This window comes from Eucyclogobius newberryi, unplaced genomic scaffold (genome assembly GCF_026437365.1).
Source record: "Eucyclogobius newberryi isolate DKJ021-1_F unplaced genomic scaffold, fEucNew1.0.hap1 SCAF_16, whole genome shotgun sequence".
In the NCBI taxonomy this organism is placed as follows: domain Eukaryota; kingdom Metazoa; phylum Chordata; class Actinopteri; order Gobiiformes; family Gobiidae; genus Eucyclogobius; species Eucyclogobius newberryi.
In genome coordinates this window covers 25,975,600-25,985,843 of record NW_027315790.1, presented here as the reverse complement: position 1 = coordinate 25,985,843, position 10,244 = coordinate 25,975,600, and positions in this window count along the sequence as shown.

Sequence of the window (10,244 nt, the reverse complement as noted above, 5' to 3'; positions counted from 1 at the left end):
AAAGGCTCAAGCGGGCACAATGGGGAGCAGACGAATGAATGAATGAAGGGCTGAACGAGCAGGAGTCATTAGCTGATGACTAATGTTAGCGTAGCATGAACCGTTAGTCTCCTCCATCGCTCCATTGACTCAGTTACTGAAACCGCAACGTCTGCTGGTGATTTATCTTATTTCAAACGTGGCTGGTCCAATGTTTGCAGAAACGTGATCACGGCAGTAAATGTAGGATTATGAACAATCTTTGACTCTTTTTTTTTTGGCCCGTTGGTGGATGTTTTGGTTCAAATCGAGTCTTCTGATGAATTTGTGATGGTGTTACATGTTTCAGTTTCATTCACACGACACGCTGCTGCAGACTGTGGCAGGAGCAGCTTTGTGGCATCGCATAAAGTCATCATGAAATCATATTCAAATGTTTGCACAAAGGACATTTATTTGATTCATTTGTGGGTTTGTCAAGACTGCACGAGATGCTTCAATCCAGATCCAAGAACAAGTTCATGTTTTATCTTTCACCACTAAGATTGTAGAAAGTGAAACTCTCAAAAGTAAAGAAGAGATTAAAGGTGCACTATCCAACATGTCTGGAGGGGTTATGCCACTTGCTTGTCTCCATGGTGATGTCATTGTATTGGATGGAATGTTCTACCGTATGGCATTAAACTGAGAAATCTAGCATTTATTCAACGTATTTATGTACATTTACTTGAGTGACTTTTTGAATAAATTGCCCTCTTTGGTTGTAGTTTACAAACATTTACTTCTACTTGAGTTATATTTAGTTTGAAGTCTCTTACTCGAGTACAAGTGTAGGTTCCTCTTGCCACTGTGAGTAAATACAAATGACAAGAGCTTTACGTTGACAATATTTAATGAACATAATGTGTTTCTTGCACCGCTGCTTCAGATATGAGTTAGTTTTTCTCATTTTTGTGCCTGTCCTTTGAGATTGTCTGCTTTAGTGCATTATTTATTGTTTTGTCCTTAACTTCAAATGATAAATCAGATGTTGCGTTCAGACTCTTACAGTTACTTGAGTGATAGTTTCCCCCAAACCTTTCCTCTTAATTGAGTCATTTCTTTTACCCCTTTGTACTTTTGAGTAACATTACTCTTACTTAAGTACACGTTTTGGCTTCTCTACCCACCAGGTGTTTCCATTGCCCAAAATGTGCATTCTTTCTTAGTTCCCGCTCCGCAGATCTGACCTGTGACCATATTCAATCCAAAAAAAAAACGTTTAACTTGATATATAACCCTTTTCTGTTGAGGAGACGCCCATAAAAAGTCCTAAAATCACACTCATTCACTGGTGTTTATCTTTCAAACTGAGGCGTCCCTTTGTCCCAGCACAAAGCCCAGTGTCTGGCTCGAGTGGGCGTCGCGGGGGAGAATTCCTCACTATCTCTCCGTGTTTGAGTCCCACTGCTGGGCTCTGTCGCTGCCATTGTCCCCCCGGTGGTGCGCTCTGACCCTCGGACTCAGGAACAAGTCCAGGTTTCTTCTGGAGCCGGGCTGGTGCTGACGGGACGACCCACTCCTCAGATTCCTGCGCCCGTCCACGCCCCGAACGCAGGTCCAACGCAGCGGGACGAACAAACGAACCGCTGTGATCGGGTCCCAGAGGATAAAAACACGTCTTTAGTTTATGAGGAGGTGAAAGGAAACGACTGCCATCTTGACCCAGATTTAGGAATTCAGCAACGAGGCAATGTCTAAACCTTTATGAGTAATGGAATAATGCACCTTTTTATTAGGCTAGATGTATTTTATTGACTTTACACTTGACACAGTATAGTTGACCCATTATCCAGGCTTAGGACAAAAATTCAAATGATTAGGGATACAGGGACCTCTTGGTGCTGTTGTGTGCGAAACCATCTATTATGACCCTTGGCACAAATATATTCCACAGAAATGGATACAAAATGTAAAATGGGTTTGGGTGCGTGTTGAGTTGTTAGTGTAGTACAAGAGCAGGACTAAACCTGGACTTTACATGTAAATAAACCTGGACTAAACTAACTAAACCTGGACTTAACTTGTAACTAAACCTGGACTAAACTTGTAACTAAACCTGGACTAAACTTGTAACTAAACCTGGACTAAACTAACTAAACCTGGACCAAACTAACTAAACCTGGACTAAACTTGTAACTAAACCTGGACTAAACTTGTAACTAAACCTGGACTAAACTTGTAACTAAACCTGGACTAAACTTGTAACTAAACCTGGACTAAACTTGTGACTAAACCTGGACTTTACATGTAACTAAACCTGGACTAAACTAACTAAACCTGGACTTAACTTGTAACTAAACCTGGACTAAACTTGTAACTAAACCTGGACTAAACTTGTAACTAAACCTGGACTAAACTTGTAACTAAACCTGGACTTAACTTGTAACTAAACCTGGACTAAACTTGTAACTAAACCTGGCCTTAACGTGTAACTAAACCTGGAATTTCCATGTAACTAAACCTGGACTAAACATTTAACTAAGCCTGGACTAAACTTGTAACTAAACCTGGACTTTACATGTAACTAAACCTGGACTGAACTTGTAACTAAACCTGGACTTAACGTGTAACTAAACCTGGACTAAACTTGTAACTAAACCTGGAATTTCCATGTAACTAAACCTGGACTAAACTTGTAACTAAACCTGGACTAAACTTGTAACTAAACCTGGACTTAACGTGTAACTAAACCTGGAATTTCCATGTAACTAAACCTGGACTAAACATTTAACTAAGCCTGGACTAAACTTGTAACTAAACCTGGACTTTACATGTAACTAAACCTGGACTGAACTTGTAACTAAACCTGGACTTAACGTGTAACTAAACCTGGACTAAACTTGTAACTAAACCTGGAATTTCCATGTAACTAAACCTGGACTAAACTTGTAACTAAACCTGGACTAAACTTGTAACTAAACCTGGACTAAACTTGTAACTAAACCTGGACTTTACATGTAACTAAACCTGGACTTAACTTGTAATTAAACCTGGACTAAACTTGTAACTAAACCTGGACGAAACTTGTAACTAAACCTGGACTTAACTTGTAACTAAACCTGGACTTAACGTGTAACTAAACCTGGACTAAACTTGTAACTAAACCTGGACTAAACTTGTAACTAAACCTGGACGAAACTTGTAACTAAACCTGGACTTAACGTGTAACTAAACCTGGAATTTCCATGTAACTAAACATGGACTTTACATGTAAATAAACCTGGACTTGACTTGTAACTAAACCTGGACTAAACTTGTAACTAAACCTGGACTTTACATGTAACTAAACCTGGACTAAACTTGTAACTAAACCTGGACTAAACTTGTAACTAAACCTGGACGAAACTTGTAACTAAACCTGGACTTAACGTGTAACTAAACCTGGAATTTCCATGTAACTAAACATGGACTTTACATGTAAATAAACCTGGACTTGACTTGTAACTAAACCTGGACTAAACTTGTAACTAAACATGGACTTTACATGTAAATAAACCTGGACTTGACTTGTAACTAAACCTGGACTAAACTTGTAACTAAACCTGGACTTAACGTGTAACTAAACCTGGACTTAACGTGTAACTAAACCTGGACTAAACTTGTAACTAAACCTGGACTAAACTTGTAACTAAACCTGGACTTAACGTGTAACTAAACCTGGACTTAACGTGTAACTAAACCTGGACTTAACTTGTAACTAAACCTGGACTATACTTGTAACTAAACCTGGACTTAACTTGTAACTAAACCTGGACTTAACTTGTAACTAAACCTGGACTAAACTTGTAACTAAACCTGGACTTAACGTGTAACTAAACCTGGACTTAACGTGTAACTAAACCTGGACTTAACTTGTAACTAAACCTGGACTTAACTTGTAACTAAACCTGGACTTAACTTGTAACTAAACCTGGACTAAACTTGTAACTAAACCTGGACTAAACTTGTAACTAAACCTGGACTTAACTTGTAACTAAACCTGGACTTAACGTGTAACTAAACCTGGAATTTCCATGTAACTAAACCTGGACTAAACATGTAACTAAACCTGGACTAAACTTGTAACTAAACCTGGACTTAACGTGTAACTAAACCTGGACTAAACTTGTAACTAAACCTGGACTGAACATGTAACTAAACCTGGACTAAACTTGTAACTAAACCTGGACTAAATTTGTAACTAAACCTGGACTTAACGTGTAACTAAACCTGGACTTAACGTGTAACTAAACCTGGACTAAACTTGTAACTAAACCTGGACTAAACTTGTAACTAAACCTGGACTTAACGTGTAACTAAACCTGGACTTAACGTGTAACTAAACCTGGACTAAACTTGTAACTAAACCTGGACTAAACTTGTAACTAAACCTGGACTTAACTTGTAACTAAACCTGGACTTAACTTGTAACTAAACCTGGACTTAACGTGTAACTAAACCTGGACTTAACGTGTAACTAAACCTGGACTATACTTGTAACTAAACCTGGACTTAACTTGTAACTAAACCTGGACTTAACTTGTAACTAAACCTGGACTAAACGTGTAACTAAACCTGGACTTAACGTGTAACTAAACCTGGACTTAACGTGTAACTAAACCTGGACTTAACTTGTAACTAAACCTGGACTTAACTTGTAACTAAACCTGGACTTAACTTGTAACTAAACCTGGACTAAACTTGTAACTAAACCTGGACTTAACTTGTAACTAAACCTGGACTTAACGTGTAACTAAACCTGGAATTTCCATGTAACTAAACCTGGACTAAACATGTAACTAAACCTGGACTAAACTTGTAACTAAACCTGGACTTAACGTGTAACTAAACCTGGACTAAACTTGTAACTAAACCTGGACTAAACATGTAACTAAACCTGGACTAAACTTGTAACTAAACCTGGACTAAACTTGTAACTAAACCTGGACTTAACGTGTAACTAAACCTGGACTTAACGTGTAACTAAACCTGGACTAAACTTGTAACTAAACCTGGACTAAACTTGTAACTAAACCTGGACTTAACGTGTAACTAAACCTGGACTTAACGTGTAACTAAACCTGGAATTAACGTGTAACTAAACCTGGACTTAACTTGTAACTAAACCTGGACTTAACTTGTAACTAAACCTGGACTAAACTTGTAACTAAACCTGGACTAAACTTGTAACTAAACCTGGACTAAACTTGTAATTAAACCTGGACTTAACTTGTAACTAAACCTGGACTTAACGTGTAACTAAACCTGGACTAAACTTGTAACTAAACCTGGACTAAACTTGTAACTAAACCTGGACTAAACTTGTAACTAAACCTGGACTAAACTTGTAATTAAACCTGGACTTAACTTGTAACTAAACCTGGACTTAACGTGTAACTAAACCTGGACTAAACTTGTAATTAAACCTGGACTAAACTTGTAACTAAACCTGGACTAAACTTGTAACTAAACCTGGACTTAACGTGTAACTAAACCTGGACTTAACGTGTAACTAAACCTGGACTAAACTTGTAATTAAACCTGGACTAAACTTGTAACTAAACCTGGACTAAACTTGTAACTAAACCTGGACTAAACTTGTAACTAAACCTGGACTAAACTTGTAATTAAACCTGGACTAAACTTGTAACTAAACCTGGACTTAACTTGTAACTAAACCTGGACTTAACGTGTAACTAAACCTGGACTAAACTTGTAACTAAACCTGGACTAAACTTGTAACTAAACCTGGACTAAACTTGTAACTAAACCTGGACTAAACTTGTAATTAAACCTGGACTTAACTTGTAACTAAACCTGGACTTAACGTGTAACTAAACCTGGACTAAACTTGTAATTAAACCTGGACTAAACTTGTAACTAAACCTGGACTAAACGTGTAACTAAACCTGGACTTAACGTGTAACTAAACCTGGACTAAACTTGTAACTAAATCTTGACCAATGCGTTTTATGTTGGTCCCAGGCCTGGATAAATGGGTCGACCAAACAGATGTAAGCTACAATGATACAAATCACTTCAAGTGGATATTGTTTTTCTACATTCATTCTCTGCCATGAAGCCAAATAAAAAGGAGCATTATTCAACTATTCAATGTTGATTTTGTCCATTCAAAAGCTCTTAAAGGTTTACCTCAGACCAGGACTAAAACAGGACCAAACCAAGTCTAAACCAGGACCAGAGATGGAACGTAGTGAAGTGCCAAAGTAAAAGTACTGTACGTAAAAAAGTGTGTACCTTACTTTAATTATTTTTGCTTTAATTCACTACATTTGAGAGCAATTTTCTGTACTTTCTACTTCACTACATTTTTTTAATTAGACTGAAAAGTAGAAAGTACTTTTCAGGGTTTAAGGGATTATTTTTTGCTCGTTCGTGACTACGTTCTGTCGAGAGGTTTTGAGCAAACAAATCCAAACACATAATTTTTTTTACAAACATTAGGAAACTGATTGGAATTGCTCTTAATCAGAATCACTACATTTTACGCTTGAACAGATCGTGTGGGAAATACTTTTACTCGGAACTCTTACGGGTACATTTCAAACAGATACATGAATACAAAATGTACTTGTTCCGGCACAGATCAGGACAAAAGTGTTAACTCACTCTGCTCTTTTTCTTTCCATTAGAGAGATGTTGTTGTGCATCTCCTCCGTCTGTGCAGCTTTCAGACCTAAATAAACATCTGCATCTCTGCGCTCCAGGTGGACGTGGTTCAGTTTAGGCCAGAACGAACCTGGCCTGACTTCTGTGCTGCTCAGTGTAAAGTAAAATACGCCATTTAGACGACGTGTTTGCAAACATCAGCCCTATATATTATGCATTCAATTTCAGGAAATGAGACATATAGCCAGCCTCATGCATGTTAAAGTACACGCTGAACCGAGGCACTCAAGCCAAGAGTAGCTTGTACAAAAATCTGCATATGTACAAAACTACTACGACCAAGTAAAGGAAGGGAACAGTATGCGTCACGTTTGAAATAAACATCTAAGCAATCTGTGTCTCCCACATATCACGTAAACATGTTCAAATCCAATACAGCTTTTTCTCATAATAATTGCAACGTTGATTTATTCTTGATTACAAAAACATTCCTCGTGTTGTAATTTGGGAAAGATGTTTGTTGGAGCAGAAATCAGAATGAGCCGCACATGAGTGTCGTTTGTGATGCTGGTTTCGAAGTGTGTTTAAACCTCTGTGTCCTCGCTCTGCTCTCAGTGGTCACGACCTGAAGTCCAGCTCCTGCACCAATCACGAGAAGGAGAAACACTTCTGCAGCTAAAGGCTCTGGCAACACAGGCTCACTTGTGATTGGAGTTCTATTTAAAACCAGTAAGAGCGCAGGTTAAATGCCCTTCTTTGGGGTGATGAGCAGTAAACTCGAGTACGACCAAACAACAGGGTTATTTTGTGGCTCTGGGCAAAAAGCCAGGTCATTATTTCATACTTGATGGTGACACGTGTAAATTGTACCTCAAAATGTGATAAAGTACATTATATGTTGCTCACTAAATATATGAATAGACTTTTTCACACCTGTGACATGTTTCATGTGGAAACATCAGTGTTTGATTGGCTGCAGACGCTCTTTGCCCAGAGACAGGTGTGACGTCTCACAGTGGACACATGTGATTATCATTAACACGGACACATGAGATCACCATCAGTTAGTTAGGTTTGTATCACACTGACAGAAACTGATTAATATGTTAGCAGCTCATCAAACCACAGTTCTTTTGGGAAAGGTTTACATTGACACTTCCATGTCTTCTCCTATTGTAAACAATATAGCTGAATAACAATTATTTGGATATAGTAAGGATTATGTTTTTATTAAAAAATATTATTTGTCCACTGCAATAAAAAAATAAAACCAGATCTTGGTCAAAACTTAGGGCATCTAGATAAAATAATGTTTACAAATGAAGTGCCCGGTGGGCGGGGCTTATTCAGAATAGGATAAATATGTGAGTTCCAAGACTCGATTCACAGATTGAGAATGACTCTTGAGAGTTGAAAACAGAGTCCAGATGACTACAACTGAATCTTTTTCTACAAAATCAAATGTAATAATAATTCTGATTCAGATTCTTGATGAAAATCACATTTTGATTTAATAATGCTGCCGTCTTTGTTATAAAACATTTGGCATGTGTGTTTAGAGTCTGTATAGTCCAATCCAACTTTGTTCGTGTAGCACATATTAGGTAATAGTAATATAAACAAACATTTATCTGTAAAAGTCAGCAAAAATAATAATAAGTACATCAATTACACAAATAAAAACAGCACAAAAAAAATACAATAAAAGTCCAGATAATTATTACTAAAATCAGCAATTATCTATTATTCCAGTAAAATGTTCTGGTACCACTTTATAATAATCACACCTTAATTTGCCTTAACAAAGCATGAACAACAACTTAATTCATAATGAACAAATAGTTAATCAAGCATGATCCAGTCTTAGTAAGGTTAAGGTCAGGGTCAAGAGTTAAGTGTGAGTATTAGTTAAATAATCACTAAACCTGAACAAAATATTTGCTCACTATGAATTAAGTTGTTGTTCATGCTTTACTAAGGCAGGAACATGTGTAGTTATTATACCGTGTTACCCTTTTTCTTTTTAAGGATGTAATTATTCCTTTTTAATTCAAACTTAATTATGGAAACCACTCCTTGAAGCCACAGCTGCCCTGGGGAAATGATCAAAACAGCTTGCATTAAATCAGGGGGAGAGGAACGAGGACGAAGACATCTGCATTGATTTTATGAACGGTTTCTATATTTTAACAAGGCTAAATTGTTGAAAACGCTCATTGAAGCAGCACATGTTCTCCAAGAATGTCTTTCAGATTCATCCCACACTCTACAGTTCCTCTTTTTTCTTGTACTGCAATAGATTCACCCACAATCCTTTTCACTGAGCTCTCGTGATGATATCAAATAGTTTAGTTTAGGAGCCCGTGAAGACCATTTTATGATGAATAATAAATGGACAGCAGCTACTCAACGCTTTTATCTCAAAATAGCATCTTTTGATTGCATTTAGTTCCAAGTAAACGTAGCAACACGATGCACAATCCTGATAAAAGTTCAGTTTGAGTCTAAATGTTTGTCTTTGAGCTGAAACAATCGCCCTCTGTTTGAAAGTATTAATATTCTTATGCGGCGAAGGCGTCAACTCCGAACCAACAAGTGCAGTTCTGTCCCGTGCTGCTGAAGAATTAAGTTTGTAAAACATATATCCATACAGCGTGTAAGCCACAAATGTCACTCAGATGCACTATTACACAACGCAGACTGGTTCTCACTCTTGAAAACATAGAATGGAGGAGCAACTTTCAAATGAGTGTTTTTGAAGAGTTTTGGTGCTTTGTCACATTTCATTCTTGTTGTTTCGATCGCTGAGTCACAGGACGTCTCTACGAGTGAATCTCACCTCTGTTTTGTCTTACACTCACCGTCCAGACTTCAGAAACGTGTGTCAGAGCCTCGTGTTTGCACAGATATGCTATGTAAATGTGTAAAATGCTGTGTTAGTGTGAATTTAGACCTGCTCTCTGCCACGGAAGAACCAACTGCAAGAAGAAAAATACATTGTAAGAGCCATTTACTGCAAATATACTGTGAGTGCATGAAAATCCAGCAGCGCAGAGGTTCAGTACGCTGATGACTGTCCTGTCAAGTAAAGTCTTAAAGGAGAAACACTCTAAAGTTCACTAGCAATGACCACAACCCCGGCTACGATGCAAAGTGTTTATTTGCGCACGAGAAACATGTACAACACAAATGTACAGAAATGGATGCCGTTTTGGGGCTTCTGGCGATGCTTCTCGATACCTTCATCTATACTTGGAGATAAATTAAGAATGATTAGAATGATTAAAAGAAGGAGGGGCACGAAGTCACGAACACTGATGCGTGTGACCTGGATGCTTAAATATTGTAGCCGCAGGAAGGGGCGTGAAAGGGGTGTGGTCCTGCTCCCGAACTTAAGATAACAAACTTATCTTCATAAAAAACTCAAGACGGAATACAAAATGAGTTTATTTGGGAATTACTTTTTTTATGAACCCAACTTCAAATGCGAGTACAAAGTGTTCAGTGTTATGTTTGATCATAATCAGGCATCAAATACTTCCACTCTCCATGTGAACAAGAGTCTGTTAAGAATGAAACACTGTGTAAAAACAAAGATGACGAACTAGAGTAAC